The sequence below is a fragment of the Neopelma chrysocephalum genome, unplaced genomic scaffold, assembly GCF_003984885.1.
Source record: "Neopelma chrysocephalum unplaced genomic scaffold, ASM398488v2 Primary Assembly neopelma1_147, whole genome shotgun sequence".
NCBI lineage: Eukaryota > Metazoa > Chordata > Aves > Passeriformes > Pipridae > Neopelma > Neopelma chrysocephalum.
This window is the reverse complement of record NW_020897809.1, coordinates 16,272,072-16,293,821: the sequence shown is the minus strand read 5'-3', so window position 1 is coordinate 16,293,821 and position 21,750 is coordinate 16,272,072. Positions and strand designations below refer to the sequence as shown.

Below are 21,750 nucleotides of genomic sequence, written 5' to 3'. Positions count from 1 at the left end.
GGGCCTTGATGCAGGTGAGCAGAGGCTGCAGAGGTGCCCCGGGTCAGGCTTGCCAGGCATTAACCCCTGCAAATAATTTATGGGCTGCTGCCTGGGCCGTGGATCAAATCTCACAGTTGCTGGGGGGTCGTGCCCTGGTGAGTGTAAAAAGACAGATTTTGGACCTCTTGAGTCCTTGCTGTGATGGAAAACCTGCACTCGAGGCTTTCTAACAAACATCTTCACAACACTTAACATTCAGTGGAGTAAAAGGAGAGTAATGAGCACTGCAGCCATCCCAGGTCAGTAATTACCACCGTCATTATTAATTTTCCAGAGCAATCTCGTCAAATGAGTCATTATTATCTCAATTCCTTAGCCAGGACTGATTGATTCTTTCTCCCTGTTGTGACTAATTCCATATAATGTCAGAGTACAATATAGAACCATAGAGCCAGTGTAATTCCACTGCACAATAATTCCAAATAACCAAATCTCTTGCCTACAGCTCTGTTTGGATCTGATGCTTTATAGTGCTTAATTGAAATAAATACCCCAATCCTGTCGCTCCCCACTCTCCACAGTCACTGGAATTGCACTGGAGACAGGGATTCACATCAGCCTGGGATCAGCCCTGTGTTCTTGGCACAAACCAGGAGCTTCCCAGCACCTCGAGGAGCAGCGTGGTGTGGGCTGGGGTAAGTGTTGATAATCTTCAACACTTCATAATGTTAATTTTGATCATTTTTAAGGGTGTTTGTCAGTCTGGCTGTGTGTGGGTTTTTTTGGAGGAGAGGCTAAAGGTGCTGGTTTTCCAGCTCTGTTCCATTCTCTCTGTTCCCAGTCCCGTGTCAGCAGAGCTGAGGATGAAGGAGTTCAGGGTGAGGAGAAGGGTCTCCCTGGGGTTGGAATGTGTTTCATTCCTCTCTGGAAATGGTGAGGTAGATGAGGCAGAACAATTACCTCTCCTTGAAAGGAATTGGAAACCCACTTCTGGCATTTTCCTTGAGCTGGAGGGAAGGGAAGGAGAGGGAGACAGCAGTTATTTTACAGCTCTGACCTTTCTGTCTCCCAGACTTCAAATGATCAGAGTGGAGAGGGAAGAGAGGAGGCTGGAAAGCCAGGAGGAGCCAGAGGGACCCTTGGCAGTGGAGCTGTTTTTCAGACCATGTGATGGTCTAATTCTGAACTATGAGGAGGGATGAGATGTTCCACGTCTCCAGTCTCAGCTTTGCCTCCCTGAATCCAGCCCTTCCCTGGCAGCAGCCGTGTCCTCGTGCCAGGTGGGAATTTAAGGATATGGGTCACTCTGGATTGGATTGGGGGAATTAAAAATATTGAAATGGGCAGTAAATAAATGGGCAGAGGTCTTGTGCCACTGCAGCCTCTTGGCCTTCCAGCACTCCTGTAGTTCTGCTGGTTTATTGAGGCAGTTCCACGTTAGTCCCTTAGTGCTGAACTGAAAATACTCTGCCACAGCCCCTGAGAGCAGAGCTTGGCTGTGCACCCTGAGGGCCTCTTCCCTCGTGGGTTCCAGTCTTTAAATCCAATGGGATTGTTTGTTACACCAGGGATTGGTGTCCACAGGATTCATCCAGGGGAACTGTCCCATCTTGCCCCGGGTCCAGCCCTGCATTGTCTCCTCCCCTGTTCCTCAGGGTGTGTTGCACAGAAGCTGTAAAGTACACGTTAAAATTTCAGGATTTCCAGATTTTAGTAGGAATACTTCATATTTTTGTGCCACCCTCTTGGAGCCACATCTCTGCTGTGAATCCCTGCTTTTCCTGATGTTCTTCCCTCGCGTTCAGCAAGAAGAAACCGAGGTGAAAATTCTACAAACTGTTTTCTTATTTATAGGAAATAATAATACTCTGTTTATAGTCATTTTTGTAGGTTGGAGATGCTGAAATTAAAGCAAAGCAAACCTTGAACTAATGGGAGGGTTCTTTTGGGCACGTGGAGCCCAGTGCTGGAGTCAGAGGTGGCACCTCCTGTTTGCCAAAGCCCAGAGCTGGTGACACAGTTGTTGCCCCAGAGCAGGAGCTGACCTATCTCTAAACCTTTCCTGCATCCAGGTATTTGAGTAGTTTGGCTGGAATCTGTGTAAAGAAAGTCTGCTTAAAGGATGTATTTATAGGGACAACAAGCTGAGGTTTGTAGTTAAAAAAAATCCACAAAAAATCCCACTTCTGGTGTTACAATTTGAATATCAGTTGAAGTAAATGCAACTTCTCACATACAAGCAAGCTGGGAGATAAATCTCCAGGTTTTTATAATAAATGTTGCTTTGTGGCAATCACCATATGCTACCTCCAGTCCTGCTTGGAGTGTAAATCATAACAAGTGTGGATCCTCAAATGCTTTATTGTCTTTTTATGGCCACACGTGGCTGCTGTTCCTTCCACTTGTGATTAATTTTTGTAACAGTTCCCCCTAGAACCTAAAAAAAATAATTAGAACTAATGAACACTGTGCAGTGAGAGCAAAGGAAGGAGCAGATTGCATCTCCTCACTGCCCAGCTCTGATGAGAAGCAGGAGTGGGGCTGGGAAGTTGTGCCACTGACACTTCGTGTGGAGCTGCCGAGCCTCTCCTGGGCTGAGCAGGAATTAAAATGTGCATTGTTTCCCAGGAACAGTGCTGAGAGCCTGGAATTAAAAGCAATTGAAGCCACAATGTTGATTTCTTAGATTTCTTTAAAGAAATCAGCCAATGGGAAGGATTTGGAGGCAGTTTTCCCCTCTGTCCTTGCCCCTGGAGTGAGGAGTGAGACATTCTGGGGACCAGCTCTGGCCAAAACTCTGGTTTCAACCAGACCTTGGTGAGAGCACGACCCCTTTTCAGCTCAAAACCTGCAAGCCACAGGTCTGTTGGTCCATCCAGGTTGGAACAACTTGCTCAGGGACCTGCAGCTCCTGAAATTCGTGGGGAAGCAGCTCCTACCCCCCACACCTGCCTTGTCAGAGCATCCCCAGTGCTGCCATTAACGTGTCCTGGACTCCAAACCCAGAGCTGGGACTAAAGCAAGAATGCTGCCTTCCAGGCTGGGTTTTATCTCCCTCCAGAAACATGTAGGTTTGATTTTATTATTTTTTCCCCCCCCAGTGCACTTGGGTTTTGAGGGTCTGTTTGTGTTTGGCAAGGCAGCACAGCCAGCTTTGAGGGTTGCTTAAAAACCTTGGAAATCCCCTTCTCAAAATTAATATTTCTCTGTAAAGGCTGTAATTAAAGCGTGTGGGGGGTGTTGCTGTGCAGGGATCTGCCACTCTCTGGGCTTCCTGCAGCTCACAGTGGCTTTGAAATGAGGCTTAAGGGGAATAATTGACAACAAAGTGCTGGAGAGGGGTTAAAGTGTCAGTGCTGCAGGAGGAAACCTCAAAGGTCCCGTTCCCTGGGGGACTGGCCAGGGCTGCAGCCCTGGGGAGGGATGAAAAACAAACTCCCCAGGCAGCTCTTGGCACAGTGTCACCCCCTCCTGCCTTCATGTGTGTGCACATGAGCACTTGGTTTGAAGTCACTGTGAATTTTCCATGGCTGTTTTTCAGGCCATGAGTGACTCTGGCTCCTCCTTTTCCTCCCTCCTTCTCCTCCTTCCTTTTCCTTCCTTCTTCTCCCTTCCACCTTCAACCTTTGTCCCCACCAGACTTCATGGCCAGTGACCAGTTACATGCATAAATACTGTTCTTCTACTAGAACACTTTTAATTACAAAAGTAAGCAAATAATGGATAATAAGAAATTATCATAAACTGCATGACTGGTGGGGGAATAAGTTGCCCTGCATTAAGTCACTGGTAGAGCCATAAAATTGAATCCCACCTTCTGAATTCCAGTTTGACATCTCAAATTGGACACCACTGTTTACCTTTTTATGTCTTATGTTGAGTCACCTCTGGTTAGAAGAGTTTTAACTGTTTAAGTCGACTTGCTTTGCAAGCAGAATAAAACCAGAGCACTTTTTAATTTCCAAAGGTTAATTGATTCCAAAAGCAGAACCAATTATAGTTAAAAAATAGAAATGCAAAGATTTATAAGAAGTTTTTCTTATATATATAAGGAAATTTCTTACAGGAAGTATTTCTTATATATAAGAAAAAAAGGTCACTGAAGTCAATGTCAAGATGCTGCCAGGTGGGCAAATGTCACTGTCCTGGCTCCTTCTGGAAAACAACTTTGATGTTGCAATAATTGCAATTTTCTGTGGTAGGTTCTCTGTGAGCTCCCCCTGTACAGCTGTGCAGTATCAGGAGTTAGAGTGAACCAAATTAAACTGTTGTGGCACATAAAACCAGCCAACAAAGGCAGGCAGCTTTTTTCCCTAAACCCCTGAGATTTATTCTGACAGTTTGCAACCAGATGAAATGGATAATGGAAGTCCCTTGTCACAATAACTCAGTTTAAATGTGTTGTTGGATTAATAGACTCAGTTATCCACTCTTCCAAGGAGAAAAATGACTTGTGGTTTCCAACCAGGCCCTCACTCGTGGCATCCCATCAAATTAACCAAACAGGCCAAATTCAAACTCCTGGCAGGAGCCAGGGATTTTATGAGTTGTGTCATCAAAATGAGTTTATTTATTTTTAATGTTTTCAGATTGCCATGGCAACATCTGTGGGTGATCAGGGACGTAAATCCCGGGATTGGCACTGTCCAGGTGGCCCTGCTGGCTCGGGACTGGGAGGTGGTGCCAAGGGGTGATCCCATCCCTCTCCCCTGCCCGGTCTCAGAGCTCAGGTGAGGGCAGGTCAGGGAGCTCATCCAGGTGCTAAAGAACACTTGTGTAAGGGCAGCAGGGCTGTATTTCCTCTGCCTTGGGTACAGAGCAGTGGGAATTTACAGCTGGTGTAACCTTGTCTTGCTGACTTTCCTTTTGTGTTGAGTGCTGTCCCACATCAGGCAGAAACACCTTCTCCTCTTAAATATGTGGGTGTTGTGTCATTTCTGTCAAACCTCTCCTAGATCTAATTCCCAGGAAGGCCTGGAAGGGTTCTCTGTGTGGCTCTGTGGAATTTTAAACCCCAGCACAAATGGAAAGATTGGTGTGACCCTCCCTGGAGCAGCAAAACTGCTGAGCTCAGCAAATCCCTGGAGCACAGGGGGCAGCTTTTATTTTAAACTGTTACCATGAAACAGGAAAAAAAGCTTCTGCCTTATTATTTTTGCCCTTACCACATAAAAATAGAAGCACCTGCTGCCTGCTGGGCTCATTAAATATGTCTTTTTATTTTCATAAATCACCGTGGTAGAATTTGAATTGTTTACTCGGTAAACTCGCAGCGACACTAATTTACATTCTCCAGTGGTTTTTTGTGCATTAGCTTTGGAGCTGTTCCTGCCCACCTTTTGTTCTGTGCCCACCTTGGCTTCCTGAGCAGGATCCCTCCCTTTGGTGTCTGCAGGGGTTTGGTGAACTTCAAAAGCAGCCCAAAACGCCAGGCACCCGCAGCTGAATTCTGGAGCAGAGCACAGCACATCAAACAGCCACAATTATTCACTCGTGGGTCTCTGCTTGGTGGAGCAACGAAAATCTCTGCGTTTCTTCTTTGCTAAGATGTGGGGTGGTTGTTTTACCTGCTCAGAGTAACATTAGCAGGGCATGGGGGGGACGTGTAAGATTTTTTTTAAGTGAATCACTTCAATCAAAGCTTCGTTCTCCTGCAAACCCAATTAGCTGCAGTCTGCCAAGTCAGCTTGGCTGTCTGCAGGGACGTGTGTAAGGCTGGGAATAATTGCTCAGCTCCTTCTCCCTAAGAAATGCCACAAGGCTTTTGTTACCCTGCACTTGTCTTGGAGGTTCCAGCTGCAGACACACTCAAACCCCACAAATGTTCTTGGATAGGGCTGTGTGTGGAGAGGCTCTGTGAAGAGCCAGCAGCAGCAGGAGCAGGAGGTGCTGAACCCGGATCCTGGGCTCTCCAAACCCTCCTGGGTTGTGCCAGGGGCTGTGGAGGGGGCAGGAGGAGGCAGAGCAGAGAGGGAAGGTCAACAATACATGTGGAAAATGGGTCACCTGCTCTGGGCAAGGAAGGCACGGGGTGTTCTCGCTGTGTTGAATGTGCCAACTGCTGCCTCCTGCCAGTCTGGATGGGGTTTCACCCCTGGGATGGTTCCAGGTGGGAATATGGGGCTGTGCTGGTGCATCAGCCCCCCTGGCTGGGGGGACAGAGCTGTTCAGGCTGTCGGTCTCTTTTCCCATGTAACAAGTGACAGGAGGAGAGGAAACAGCCTCAAGTTGTGCCAGCGGAGGGTTAGATCAGATATTAGGGAAAATTTCTTCGTGGGAGGGGTTGCCAAGCTTTGGAACAGGCTGCCCAGGGCAGTGGTGGAGTCCCCATCCTTGGAGGTGTTCAAAAATGTGTGGATGTGGCCTTTGAGGACATGGTTTAGTGGTGAACGTGGTGGTGGTGCTTGCTGATGGTTGGACTTGATGTTCTGAAAGGTCTTTTCCTGATGATGATTCTGGAGGTGTCCGTGGGACTCAGCTGCACAACCCACCCAAACCCACACGGAGAGATGGGACACTCAGGGAGCCACTGGGAATTGCTTCCAGGGCTCCTTCCCTTCCCTAAGGGATGTGCTGCAGATCCTCTGGCCTTTGGCCAGCTGGCAGGCACAGGATGTGTCTCCTAAGGTCAGGAACGTTGGCCCTGTTGATTGCTACAAACAGGACAGGCCTTCCCCATCTGCAGTGGGTTCCCATGAAATATTTACTTGCCTTGGCACCGTGCATGCAGAATATCCCAAATTTTCCCTTTCCATCTCTAGGCCACCTCAGAAGCTGTCAGGGTGGTGAGTCATCCATCTCACTTAGTCTCAACTCAAGTTTGATGGACTGTGATGTCTGCTGACATCCCTCAAGGATGGCCACATTCCAATAACGTCTTGAAGACTCTCCAGCTCTTTTCTTTCCAAAAATGAGGGGTTTAATTTATTTTCCTTGAAGTCTAAGGTCCATAAAGAGATATTACACTCCATGTGATGGCCATTGGTGAGACGTGTGACAAGATTTTGATGGCTCAGGGAAAAGGTTGGATGTGCTGCAAGACTTTCATAAATTCAGTGTTAAACTGTGTGTTTTCACACTGACACAGGGCTTTTTCCCCCCCCCAAATATGACATTATACAAAGTGTCACAACATTAATCCCTTTGTCTTTTGCAACCTCTGCCAAAAACAATATGTTTGCACTAAGACTGGAAAATGTAGATATGAAAATATTTCTACTACAGGGCTGATTTTGGCTAATTGTATTAAAGCAGGTACACAAGCAGATGCCTGTTTGAACAAGTATGAACTGAGCTGCATGAGGTAGGAGTGCCAGTGTGATTCCCAGCAGCAGAAGTCAGTGCCACTCTGGTTTGTCACAGCTCCAGCTCCCTTTTCCTCCGGGAATGATGGTGGTGTCTGTTATCCCCCACACACAGAGACCTGCCAACAACTCCCTCCTCAGTCACTTCTGGTGGGTGTGAGGGTGGGGTGGAGGAGCAGGTGAGACCTGAGAATAGCTCATTATCCACAGGGAAAGCTTTCACTTCCTTTAAATAGACCCCACGTCTGGAGAGCTGCAGGACTCCCAGGCACAGGGAAATCTAGAGGGGAGTTTTAATTTTAGCTCTTGCTGGGGGATAACGTGGAAAACACACAAACCTCCCATTTCTTTTGAAAAAATGTCTTGACTGATCATTCCTGCTCCTAAATCTGGGGGTGAACAGCAACACAGAGCCCAGGAGGAGTGGGTGCTCCTCTGGTGACTCTTCCAAGCAGTGTAAAGCACTATACATTATTTAGGAACAGGGGGACAGCCCTCAAAAATAGCTGTGAGAGGAGGATTTGTCCCAGGCAGCTCCTGGGCTTGTTTGCTGCTGTGAGGAAATTAAAACCCCAGGTTAATGTGATGAGCAGCAATTCAGCATCGTGGCTCAGCTGGGTCCTGCCAGGGCTTGAGGACATTTGTGCCATCAGCCACAGGGTCAGGAGGGTTGGGAAAGACCTCCAAGATCATCAGGCCCACCCTTGGGTCCTCCCTTCTTGCTGGGCAGACCTTGTTGCTCCGTTTTTGCCTGGAGGCTCCTCAGAGCTGCTGCTGTTCGTGTTGGTCCTGGTGGCATCCAGGTAGGTGGGATTTACTTGGAAAGAAATCACAGATGTTTTAGGCTTGGCAGTTACTATGTGCTGAGAAATGCCAGTGATACATGAGGGGTTTTTTTTGGTTTGGGGTGGATCTTTCAAGTTATTTTAGCTGAAAGAGGAGGAACCTCAGCCTCCCCTCAGGAGCTCTCAAAAATTGTCAGAGGACTGTGTTGGGGATAAGAAAAATGGTCAGAAAAATGTTTTTTCCCCTGTTTCATCAGTACCCATTTGATATCTTCATCACCCAAGGACATGGTCACCATTTTGTCCTGGCTGATGATGCCTTTGACTAAAACATCAATGATGGTTTGTAAAACAGCTGAAAAATTTGGGATAGTTTCAGTAGCTATTAATGAGCTACGGCCTTGCTTAGGATGAAGTCTTCAGAGAAAGGAAAGGCAAAGGTAAAGGGATTTTGTAATATTACTGATATTGATTAGGTGCAAGAGAAGTTTTACTCCCATTTATTTTAATTTCTGGCTGAGTATGGACTCTCTGTGTGCAGACTCCACAGATCTCAGCTGAGATGCTCAGGACACACACCCAGAGAAGCCACAGGAGCCCGTCCAGGGTTTCTGTTCAGAGCTATGGCAAGGACTGGTCAGGGGTCCTGCTCCTCTGCAAACCCAGCAGTGGGGCTCCAGCTCCTGCAGCATCTTCTTGAGGCCTTTTCCTTGTTTCCTGTTTCCATGGCACTGCTTAGGATGAGTTTTTAGTGCTTTGCAGTTAAAGGACACTCAGAGCCCAGCTCAAGTCAGGCTTTGTGGTGGGAAGTGATGGGATGAACATCTCGGCTGAGTTCAGCCTGCTCAGCTCAGGGCTTTGTGACTGCAGAGAGCTCTGGAATGGAGGAACATGTGGAAGCTATTTTAGAAGATTTATATGTTTAGAAGATATATATGGTGCTTTAAATGCAGTTGGGGGGCTCAGCTAAAGGTTCTGCATTAAGCTCATTAAAGGGTGGCAGCTGTAATGAGCTGCTGGTGCTAAATGAGGAGAAGCCCCACCACTGCCCTGTCCCAGGGCTGCAGGATCCCAGGAGAGAGGAGCAGACAGGCTCCTGCAAGGAACTCCAGGAATTTCCTCAGCTGGATTTAGCAGCCTGATATTTGATATGACCAATATATAGAATATTGTTTGTTGGAACAGAAACAGCCCCTGGGGCAGAGGGAGCACAGCACAGGCAGCCCTGGATTTGGGCAGAAGAATTCTGGCGACTGGGCTCACATTTGGAGCCAAATGCAGTGTGGTTTTTTCACTTCTTTTGAATGTCCAGGCAGAGCTGGGATTTGGGGGTTCATCAGATGTGCTGTGGAGGTTCTTTGCAGTGTCAGAACCTCCCTGAGCTGCTCCAGGCTTTGTGTGCAGCATCCCTGGTTCTTTGGGAGGCAGAGCTGCTGTGGCACCACGTAAATGAACACGGTGGGGACAATGTGGAGCTCCTGGAGAGCCTTTGGGACTGCAGCAGTGGTGCCAGGATCCCTGAGTCCTGCAGGAGCCTGAGGATTCTCCAGCCCTGCCACCCCCAGGGGGATCCGGGGGGAACGGACACGCTTTGGCCTCTCGTCCCTTTTAATGGCTCTGCTCAGCTGCAGCTTAGAGCCAATTAATTTTATGAATCCTATTTGTAGCTCATGTTCCTCCTTATATAATCCTCATTTGTTTCAAACGAGCAGAGTGTGCCCCTGAGATTCTAAACATACCTCTTTATTAGAGTTCAAACAGAAACTGTTACCTACAGGAGCTAAACTTAGCTCTAATGTATGAAATGAGATGAAGAGATCCTTTTAAACCCCCTCCCAAGTGTTAGATAACATGGACTGCACGGGGAGGGGGAGAAGGGACTGCAGAGTGCTGTGAACAGCAGCTTTAATGGTCCATTGTAATTATTTCTCCGGTAAGAAGGAGATCAAAAACCAAAACTGCAGCCACTGGTTGCACAGCAATCGGTCTCTGATCTCCTTGAAGCTGGACAGACCAAGCCTGGCCTCCCCCTGCCCTCAGGACAGGCTTGGGGAAGGTTTGAGAGCAGTTTTATGCCTGAGAACACGTGATTTTAATTGCCCTTATTGCTGCTTTGCCACATGAACACTGTTTCACGTTGCTGAGTGTTCTGGATGCCCCAGTTGGGATGTTGGTCTCCCACCTCCACAATTCCCTTCACAACCTGCGGTTCAGCTGCCAAGGATATTCTGTTCAAGTCAAAGCATGAGAGAACCCACATTGTTTCAGGTATTGAAGGTTTCAATGAGCTGAAAAATGCCCAGTTTTCTAACAAGCCCAGAGCTGGAGAGCAGGAGGAGAGAGAGGGAGGCAAGTCCAGGGAACTCTGGCATTGTGACCATGGCACAGCTCCAAAATCCAGGCTTGTCAGTCCTGCCAGAGGTGACAGATCAGCTGAGGGCTCAGCAGAGTTTGACTTCAAACTGCAAATTGGGTAAAGACCTTACAAATTCATAAAGGTCTCAATTCAGCCACGATCATTTTCTGTACCACAAACAGAAGTGAAGAAGAGCAGAGGTTGTCTGTGGGCTCTCCAGTGGGAATTCTGCCCTGAGAGAAGCTGGGCTGGGAAAAACTGGGGGTGTGGGGGAGCTGGGACTGCCCCAGGCACAGGTTTGGGGAAAGGGGCTTTTTTTAGGAGTTTTTGGAGATGTACTTTAGCAAGGTATTTTTTACCCCTTCTCCAGCCCCATTTAAAGCTGGTTGTTACTTTAGCAGGGTATTTTTTACCCCTTCTCCAGCCCCATTTAAAGCTGGTTGTATGTTTGAAGGCAAATTCCCAACTCCCACAAGCAGCTCTCCCTACAAAAACTGTTACAGGGAATTAAGTGGCAGGAGTGTATATGAGAAAAATGTGCTTCTCCTCGTAGGAATATGAGGAGGTTTGTCAATTCTTCTCCATTAGAAGCCCAAGGCACTCAGAGGTAGAGCTGGAAAGTGAAGATGAGAGGAAAGGATGGAAATTGCCATGCAGGTGACTCAGGGCTGGAACACTGTCACCATGGAGATCCCCCAGCCAGGCACTGCTGGGGCAGAATTGCCATCCTGTTTCTCTGGGTGGATCAAACCTGCCCGTGGGATGATGCTCACTGGCTCTGGAATGGTTTTGGATGACTGACAGTGATATATTGGATCAGGGGGTCTGATATTGTGACTTTTAATGAAGGGGTTGTTGGAGGTGGACAAGCAGGGGGTGGCTGTCACTGGGCTGGGCTGGAGTTCAGGTGTTCTGGGCTTTGGGGCTGCTGAGAAAACTCTGGCTTTGGCTGATGAGCAAAGCAGGAGAACATTTGCTGTGGCTCCCTCTCCATTCCTTGTATTTTCAGATTTCTATCCACTGATTTTCCTGGGTTTCTATCCTGGGAAGCATCTTTGCACTGCAGCAGCTGTGCCAAAGGTCTGCAGGCCCAGCCTTAACCTTCCTTTCTGTTTTTGAGGTGGATATGTGGAATCAAACAAAGATTTTACACAAGAAACACAATTAGATGTGGCCTTTTAGCTTGGCTTTATAATCTCCCACCAATGCACTGAGGAGCTGCTTTTCCTCCTGCTCCCAAAAATGCATCTCAGGGCTGGAGCAGAAAGGTGACTGTGCCTGTAGCTTTTTTAAATGAAATCAAAATGTGTTTTTCATCCTCTTGTGTCCCTAAAACAATTTATCCTACTGTAATTATTAGCATTCTCATTAAGAACAGTTTAGCTGAAAACCGAGGCACAGAGACAGCAGTGACTTCATCAAATCCAGATAAAGCAGGTTCCTAATTCACTTCTCTGCTTTGAAATAAATCCTCAGAGCATCAATTACTGTATCTGTTGTAAAGCAATTACTATCAGCCTCCATTGCTCCCCTTTACACATTTTAATTTAATCATTATTTTTGATTTAAAATCCAGGGTAAGGAATTTCACAGTTCCTCAGGAAGAACTAAAGCAGACAACAACAACAACAAAAAAAAATCCTGTAAGAGCAGAAATTACTTTCTTTTGTAATCAGGTTGATTAGACTCATGTATAATCATACACAGCAGGTGGGAAGATTAACATTTCACTAATTCCTAGTGGTCATTACTGCAAGGAAATTTAATCTGCAGAGTTCACAGGGATTGCAGTTGCATGCTGGTAAAGCTCATTTAAAACACAGAGCAAGACCAACACAACTTTGTATTCTGGAATCCAGTTTTACTCAGAACTATTTTGGCCTGCAGGCAACACACATCCACCAGGATCTTCTGCTTAATTGAGGAATAGATTTGTATTGATCAGCCCACTTAACAAGCACATCCAGAGCCCTTCCTGCTCTCCTTGCTGGGTGGGGACTGCAGGCAGGCCCTGGTGGGTTAAGCTACTTGATAAAATAGGTATTTTTACAGCAAATGCATTCTTCTGTGTGAGGGCTGTGTTAGTGCAGAGTCAGTTCTCATATTCGGATCAATTCAGAGAATTCTGCTGAAGTTGAACAAATTATTAATTTCTTTACCTGGAAATAAAAAGCAACATCATTATTCTGATCAGATTCCGCTTCACTAAACCTGGATTTTACCCCAAACTGAAGTGCCCAGCAGCCTCCAGGGGGAAAGTTCTGCTCACCTGCTACTCCTGCACCTCTGATCTCTGCCCTTCTTCCTTCTGGTTCCTCCCAGCAGGAGCCTTTCCATGGACACCCAAGGGTGCAGCTCAGGGTGGTTGGACTGAGCTGGGAACGCCTGAGGGAATATTGGATGGGTCAGGAAGGGTGAGTGCTCTGCTCTTTCAGCTCTGGCTGAGGTTTGGCTGGTTCCTGTCTCTCATGAGCAGAGGGAGGTGAAGGAGCAGAAAGGAGGGTGAGTCTAAAGTGAGCAGGTCTCTGGGTGGGAGGGGAAGCAGACCCCGAGGGCAGCAGGGTGGGCACCATCCTCCTCCTGCTTCTCCTGGGGCTGATCCCCTGGGCTGCACCACCTGCAGATCCCAGTGGCACAAACCCACCAGGACACTGGAGTAGAACCATGGGGAGGAAGGGTTTAAACTGGGCATGTTGTGCTGGATTGGGCTGGATTGGGATAGGGTGTTATTCCAACTCCAAATCCACCAGGTGCCACTGAGCCTGTGTTTTACTGAACATCAGAGATTCTTGCTGTGAGAATTGTGCTGATGTTACACTGATGTAATGCTGGGGTCCTTTATCCACAGAAGCTCTGGTGGGACTGGTGACACTTCCTTGTCCCTTGCAGGCCCAAGAACTCACGTGGAAACGTGGCTGAGGCTCAAACCTCTGGTCCAGCCAGTCATGCCAAGGTCAGGATTACTGAAGTTGTAAAGGGGGGAAACAAAATTAAAATAACCTCCTTCTATTCCAAGAGTTACTTTCACTTGATTTTCAAGCTCTGGGGTGCAGAATAAGAGCCACAAAACATGTAGCATGAATCAAGTGAAGTGCAGCTGAACTGGGTTAATAGTGGTGTAGATGATGGTTTAAAAATTGAGAACAGCTAAAAATAGGACTGCACTGATGTTAATGCTGTATTAGCCTGATAAAGGGACTGATTTCAGAAAGAATTTCTTCCTGGAAAGGGTGGTCAGGCATTGGAAGGGGCTGCCCAGGGAGGTTTGGAGTCCCCAGCCCTGGAGGTGCCCAAGGAAGGCCTGACCGTGGCACTCAGTGCTCTGGGCTGGGGGACAAGGTGGGGATGGGGCACAGGGGGGATCCATGGACTGGGAGGGCTTTTCCAACCTCAGGGATTCTGGGATTGTGTGATTTTTGTAAGTCACTGTTCAATCAGTGTCTGGCTCAACCCTTCTCTTCAGAAAGAGCTCAGTGTCCTGGTCTGATCCTGGCCAAAATACCAATTAATCCACTCAAACAACTGGGTGTACACAGAACTTAGTCCTTACTGCATCCATAATTCAAAGATATTATTGGGATTCAAGCAATGGAGTCACCAAGCAGAGCTGGAGGGTTTGCAGCCAGGCAGAGAGGGAGGGACCTGGGAGTTTGGATTGACAAGAAGCTGAACAGGAGCCAGAGTGTGCCCAGGTGGCCAAGAAGGCCAATGGATCCTGGCCTGGCTCAGGAACAGTGTGGCCAACAGGTCCAAGGAAGTGATTCTTCCCCTGGACTCAGCGCTGGTGAGGCCACCCCTGGAGTGCTGTGTCCAGTTCTGGGCCCTCAGCTCAGGGAGGACATTGAGGTCCTGGAGCAGGTCCAGAGGAGAGCAACGAGGCTGGGGAAGGGACTGGAGCACAAGTGCTGTGAGGAGAGGCTGAGGGAGCTGGGGGGGCTCAGCCTGGAGAAGAGGAGGCTCAGGGGAGACCTCCTCACTCTCTGCAACTCCCTGACAGGAGGGGGGAGCCAGGGGGGGGTTGGTCTCTTTTCCCAGGCAACTCTCAGCAAGACAAGAGGGCTCAGGGTCTTCAGCTGTGCCAGGGGAGGTTTAGGTTGGATATTAGAAAGAATTTCTTTGCAGAGAGGGTGATCAGCCATTGGAATGGGCTGCCCAGGGAAGTGGTGGATTCTCCATCCCTGGAGGTTTTTAAGGTGAGACTGGATGTGGCATCAGTGCCATGGGCTGGGAACCACAGCGGGGTTGGATCAAGGGTTGGACTTGATGATCTCGGAGGTCCCTTCCAAACCAGCTGATTCTATGATTCTATGATTCTGAGTTGGGCCATCCCCATGCACAGGAATAAGTCCCCCTGAAGCACCAGAGCTCTGCTCTCTAACGATGCCACGGTACAAACACAGCCCTGAGCTGCTTCAGACACGTCCCCCGAATTCTGGCTGACGTTTATCAGTTTATATGAGAGAAAATTTATGGCTGCAACCGAAATGAAACAGTGCTTTGGACAAGGAGAAATGGATTGCAGGTGCAAACAAGCATGAAATGAAAATCTACTAATGAGCTTCCATTAGCAGCTAAATACATAATCGAATAATTTTTAGCCAACATAGAGCAATGAGAAAATCAATTTATTCCTCCTAAGTACCACTAAATGGATTGATGCTCTACTAAAGCTAAGACTGGTTTTGTTTAGTGAAAGCTGAGCTTTGGATTCAACTCACAGCAGCAGAAGATGGGTTTGCTTTTGAGTATGAATGGAACATATTTTCCCTGGGAACCCTAAATAACATAAGGTAATATATATATTGTTATATATATATCAGTTAATGTGGAGTGTTTCTATCTGAAGGCTGGAAGTTAAAATATTTCAGGGAGATGGACCAGCACTGGCACATCTTAATTGACTCAGGAATATCCAATAGTGAACTAAGCCTTGTTCTTCATTGCTCTTGAAGCAACAATGTCCTAAATTTCCTTTCTTTTTCCCTGAAAAACAGCCTCTAGCCTGAGTTCTGAGTTTGCCATTCAATTGTGGCAAATATTTCCTTTGAGGCCCTGGCACAGGTTGCCCAGAGAGGCTGTGGCTGCCCCTGGATCCCTGGAAGTGTCCAAGGCCAGGTTGGAGCACCCTGGATTACTGGAAGGTGTCCTGCCATGGTGGGGGGTGGGATGGATGATCTTCAAGGTCCCTCCCAACCCAAACCATCCTGGGATTCTGTGATTTGTATAAATATAAAAGACACCTGAAAATACCTTGTTTTCATAAGAACCTGTAAGAAAATATCCATGAACTTTACACCCAAATGAGATGTGAATTGTCTGGAATTTTAACTCAAAAATTAACTCATTTTGTCTAAGAAAATGCCCATATTCTGGACCCATCTAATGACAATTTCCCATTGACTCCAGGTGGCTCTGCATCAAACCTCAGTGCGTTCTACAGCAGAAAAATGAGAGAAATCAGTATTTCTGTGACTTTCTGCAGAACTGTGAGTGCTGGAGTAACCTGCAGATACCCACGAGGTCTCCCCAGATGCACCTACAGGGATGGGATGAGCAGGGAAGTGATGCCAGGGAAGAAACCAAGAACAAAAGAGAGCCCAAATATGAGTTTCCAAGTAAGTTTTGACAAAGTGTTGGAAAACACACCCTCTCCACAGCCTCTCCAGCTGCACCACTCTGCTCAGTGCAGGGCCAGCTGAAGTGTATCTCCCTTCCCATCTTCCTCAACTCAAAATGAGAAACAAATCAGAATTTTATAACCTTCCACAGCCCCTGCCATAACCCTGTGTATCAGCAGCATCCTTTATCTCCCACCGGCTGGAAAGCTCCCATTTCCATTGCCTGAATCACCAGATTCATTCATCAAACATGACAAATGCCTCCAAAACACTAAATCACACCACTCCATCTCAATGGGCTACATAATCGTTGTCAGGCCACCAATAAATCTGAAAATATCTGTGTTCCACACTCAAATCTCTCCAGCTCCTACCAGGGCTGAGAAACTGCAGCAGCAAAGCTGAACCCTAAGTCAAGTTAAATTTAAGAATTTTGCAGGCCCTCAAAAATTTGATCCACTCATGAATTTTTGGGAGGCTGATTTATTTTTAGGGGAAAAAAAAAAAAGTGTGTTTTTTCTACCCACAGGAATGATTCATGGACTAAGAGGTTTTTTTTTCCCAAGAATAAGGTTATATCTTAGTAAGTACAAAAATATAAGAAAGGAAAAGCAATTTCCTGCTCTCCTGGGGAGCTGCCAGGTGTGTGGCCCTGCTACCTGAGGCATCTCAGAGGATCCGGGGTGGCACTGGAAGGGGATGGATTCCAGAGGGAGAGAGATGCAGCAGGGCTCTGTTTGATGGGGCTCTGCCCCCAAAAGGCGGTGCCAGGAGAACACTGAGGGCACTGCAGGTCAAACTTTGGGATGGCTCAAAGAAAGGAGAAGTTGGGCTGTGGACAAAGGAGCAAAATTACCCCAAGGGTCCCATCAATGAGCTGAGCAGGGAGAGCCACGTGTGCCCTGCAGGGAAAGCAGCAGTGCAGGGCATTGATACCCCCAGTTAATGAGCTGCTCAGCCCTTCTCTGCAGAGCTGCTTGAGGAGAGTCAGTGGTGCTACCCCAGATGACCTGGGCTCTCCCAGGAGCTGCTCTGAACTGGTTTTACTTCCATGGAGCTGGTTCTCCATGGTCAGGGTTTAAACAGAGGGTTGAATCGTGGAATCACAGATGGTTTGGGTTGGAAGGAACGTTAAATATCATTGATTTCCATCCCCCTGCCACGGGCAGGGACACCTTCCACTGGCCCAGGTTGCTCCAAGCCCCGTCCAACCTGGCCTTGGACACTCCCAGGGATCCAGGGGCAGCCACAGCTTCTCTGGGCAACCTGTGCCAGGGCCTCCCCACCCTCCCAGGGAAGGATTCCTTCCCAATATCCCATCTATCCCTGTCCTCTGGCAGTTCAAAGCTGTTACCCCCTGTTCTGTCACTACAGGCCCTTGTCCAAAGTCCCTCTCCATCTTTCTTTTCTCATTTTAAAACAAATTTTATAGAAGATGCAGGAATATAAACATTTCCTCTTCAATGCTTAGAACCCAAATTGAGAAGCCTTGTGTCTGTGTGTGGGATTGCAACGTGGGCATGCAGGAAATCTTTGTTTTCAGTTCACACATGAACCTTGGTTTTTTAAAAGAGTGTTTATGTGCAGATATTTTCATACACATTGTCCCCAGGCAAGGATCCCCCTCACTGCTCTGCAGCATTTTCTTAGATCTTTGCTGAGTGCTATTCATTGCATTTTTCATTTTAACCAACCCAGGTCAAAAAGGAGACTTGCCTGGGATTTTCACTGTGGTTTTGCCCCCCAGTTCCCACCGAAGCTGAGTGTGTGATTTTGCTGTAAAAAAAGAAATAATGCTGATTTTGCAAGAATGCAAAACCTGTGCTGACACCAGTGGGAGTTGTGCATCTGGAGTGATTAAAGACCAGAGCCACTGCATGGGATTAGCCTGGGATCTGGGAATGAGTGTGATTAACAGGGTAACTCTGCCTTCTAAATAAGGGGCGTCTTGGGGTGACCAAAACCCCCAGTCCTGCTGCTGTTTGCCCTCTGGACTCCTGAGGTTGTTTCTCCTTCCACATGTCTCCAGGTGAGCTGACTTTCCAGAGAGCCCCCCTGCCAGCAGGGCTGTCTCAGGTGCTGTGGGAGGAAGGATCTATCAAATTGCCATGGCTGTAGATAACTTCCACTACTACTTTTCCCCAACCCCATCTGATTTACTCCAGTGATAAATCCAATGTGCTGTATAAACATTTATTTCCTTGACAGCCCGGGTTTGCTGTTAGAAAAATGCCCGAACCTGGGACCTGTTATGGCAAGTGACAGGTAAAAAATTCAGTGTGTGCAGACTCACTGTGCCCAGGATATACAATTATAGCACTTGAACAGTCAGAAAACACGTGTTACAAACCCACAGCCACCTCATTATGCTGCAGGAGCCACCAGGGATGCACCTGGGGACAGGAAAAGCAGTTCTTCTCAGCCCCTTGTCATATTCAGTGTTAACAGGGCTCGAGATTAAACCACCTGAAATATTTTTCAGTGGTAAGAACTCGAAGTAATGATTCTTGCAGCCTAATGGCCCCCCCCAGACCAATTTTTTAACCCACTGTTTGATGCAGTTTTACCTGACAAGCTGAAGAGAGATGTCAGGAAGCTAAACCTGAGCACGAGGCTGCTTTGATGTGAAAAGCAGCCAGAGCTGGGCAGGAGGGGATTTTCCCAGCTGAGAATTACAAAAGAACATCGTGTTTTAGAGGCAGATTCCGAGGGAAGGGCATAAACCAGGCACTGCACCAGGATCAGCACAAAGGCTGAGCACCCTGAACATCCCAGGGAATGCTGCTCCAGGGGTCTGTTTTTAGGCTGGAGCTTTGCTGAGGGTCTCTGGTTGTGCCCACAGAGCTGAGGAACCTCCCCAGGAGCCACGACCTGCAGCTGCAGCATCAGGAGCTCTGGCAGCACAGGCAGGTTGGCATTCCCAAACTCCCTCAGAGGCTCCTGTTCCACCAAAACACAGGCAGGAGGGGTCTGGCAGGCTCTTCCCTCTCTCCTGTTTGCTGGCAGGAGCTCAGGAGCAGAAGACCTGGCCCATGTGGGTGTGGGGCTGCTCCAGACCTGCTGGAACACAAAAATACCTCTGTGGTGCCTCGTGAGCCGTTTCTACATAAAGAATATTTGGGAAGGAGCAGAAAAAAATGCTTTGTGCAATTACAAATATCCAGCAGGACTTGGGATGGTGGAATGTGAAGAACTGAATGACCAAATCAGCTTTTTCTCCTCTTGGAAGAGCTCCATGACACGGCTGCTCTTGGGTGTCCTGCCTTCCCTCAGCTGCCTGGACCTCCTGCTCTGCCCTGACACTGCTGAGCTCCTGCACTGCCACGCTCCATTTATCCAAATAATGGGCTCTTGAAGAAAAATGCCCCTTTCCCAAGGCTGAGAAATGGCTGGATCAGGGAAAGCAGCACTCAGAATTTTTCCTGGGAGGTCTCTGTCTGCAGGGCTGCTCAGGAGCTCACCCAGCTCAGCCCTGCACATCCCACCGTGGCCTTTCCTTTAAAACCCCCCCAACCAACCTCCCTCAGTGCAGGATGAAATAGGAACCTGGGTTTTTTCAGGTTTCCACAGGCAGACTGGTTAACCCTGGGATGCAAAGCTGCTTTCCATGGCTGTGATTTCCCAGTGAAATTGTCCCTCATGTCATGGTGCATGGGAATGACAGGTTTGGGAAGCTGTGGATAACAGAACTGTCATCTCCTAGGTGTGCCCAAAGCACTCAATCTCTATTCTGGCCCAGAGTGGACATACTGAGGTCCATGTCAGGTGCTGCACGTGCAAACCTAAAGTATTATTTTCATGAAAATCAAATCTAGATCGTAGCAAAGCAGCTTTATTGTTGGCACCTAACTGGTTTTCTTAAAATAAAAAAAATAATAAAATATATAAAAATATAAAATAAAATATATAAATATATAAAATAAAATATATAAATATATAAAATAAAATATATAAAAATATAAAATAAAATATATAAAATAAAATATATAATTATTTTAAAAATTAATAATGCTAATAGTAATTTAATTATGTGAAATCACACTTATTGCTCCAACTTTTCCCAGGGGAATGTCCCACTAAAAGGAGGTGACTTTAGTGGCCAAAGCACAATTCAAACCCAGCCATCCTTGACGGGATACAGCTTTCCAACTGGGCAAACCACTCTGCCTTGCAGGAGCTTCAAGAACAGTTTTATTCCTTTGAATTTAATGATTTTTGAATGACAAGCATTAATCAGCCACTGTTATTCACCTGGAGGAATAACAATAATTCCAAGAGGAATCTGCTCTTTTTATCTCTATGAAGATGCAGGACCAGAGCATTCACTGGCACCTGACATCTCCAGAGCACTTCTGGAATTGCCTTCTTGTGCTCTCTGGGGGTTTTGATCCTTTTGGGTATCACAGGGGGTGGGACTGTGTGAGAACAAAATATACCAGAAATAAATACTGATGTGTGAGGTGTGGAGGTGCTTTGGGTGAAGGAGGCAGGATTGAGAGTGGGAGAAAAAAACCTGCATTTTTTCCAGTCCAGCTCAGCAGTCCCCTGTGTGAGGACTAATTTCAGAGATAATTGGTACATGATTTCCTGAATATAATCTATTGTTGTCTGTGCCCTGCCAAATAAAGCCCTGGCTAATTCCAGACAACCACGGGGTGATTCCACAGTTACTCTGCAATGAGAGTGAGGGCTGGTTAATGATCTCTACAGATCACATCATTTAATTCTGGGCTGGTGGTGGTTACAGCAAACTGGTCACAAAGGGGTCTCTGTGCAGGCACCAGCCCCAGTTAATTCCAGAGGCAGGGGGAAAGAAAGGTGCTGCTGATCCCACCTCAGTGAGCCAGGAGCAGCCCAGAGCCTGAGGAAAAGCACAGGATAATTTGCTATTTTGTGTGCAAAACTACTCCTCAACCCTCTGAAGGGATCAGAGAGCTCTCTCCCTGAACAGGGAATGTGTGACAGGAATTACCACCCAGAACAGGCTCATCTCTAACAGGGCCTTGGGAATGTTTGGGAATTACTGGAGGTAAAATAAAACCACTGTGGGAAAGCACCAACACTCATTGCTAATGCTGCTATTTGTCCTGTTTTCCAGTGTTTTCCTGGCTTCAGGTGTGATTCTCAACTTCAATGAACCCTCTGGGTTGGGTTATGGAGGGAGAAGGATTGACCACATTCACCTGTGGTTTCCAGAAGAAGAGAAGGGAGCAGCCAGTTCTCCTCTCCAAAAACAGGCCCTGGGAGCTCAATAGATTGGAAATAACCTAATGAAAACCTACAGTTCGTCCAACAGAAACAGGTAAATGATTTTCAGCTTGCTGGAAATGATTAATGGGTTTAGATAAAATTTGTCAAAGAGTTGCAAACCAAAAGGAAAGAAAATTATCAGAAAAAAAAAAACCCAACAGCTTTGCGATGTTTCTGACTTTTGTTTGAAAATGGTGCTTTCATTTCACAGGGAGCTAAAAAAGTGCATCTTGGAGGCTTTAAAGGACTGTAAAAACTAACTGGGCTGGATAAAAAATACTAAGTCACCTTGAAATAAAACTTTTTTTGGAGGGTGGAACAACCCAAAAATATATTTTAATGCCTTTGTCCTTTAATTTCTTTGGCTACAAAGTGAAAAGGAAATGATGATTATTTTGCAAAGACCATGAAACTGGTCCCACCTGCACCAGCAGTTCAGAATTGACTCCCAACTT

The 21,750-nt window shown here is 47.0% G+C and overlaps 1 long non-coding RNA gene across 1 annotated transcript in view; it reads left to right on the top strand.

Moving 5' to 3' along the window:
- The first annotated feature begins 520 nt into the window (after positions 1–520).
- The window catches only part of LOC113976002, a 35,707-nt gene continuing 14,477 nt past the window's right edge, over positions 521–21,750 (top strand). Inside the window, exons 1-3 of the long non-coding RNA XR_003536979.1 lie at positions 521–677; positions 15,910–16,042; positions 21,144–21,347. This is a non-coding gene — a long non-coding RNA (uncharacterized LOC113976002). The remainder of the gene's footprint in view (positions 678–15,909; positions 16,043–21,143; positions 21,348–21,750) is intronic.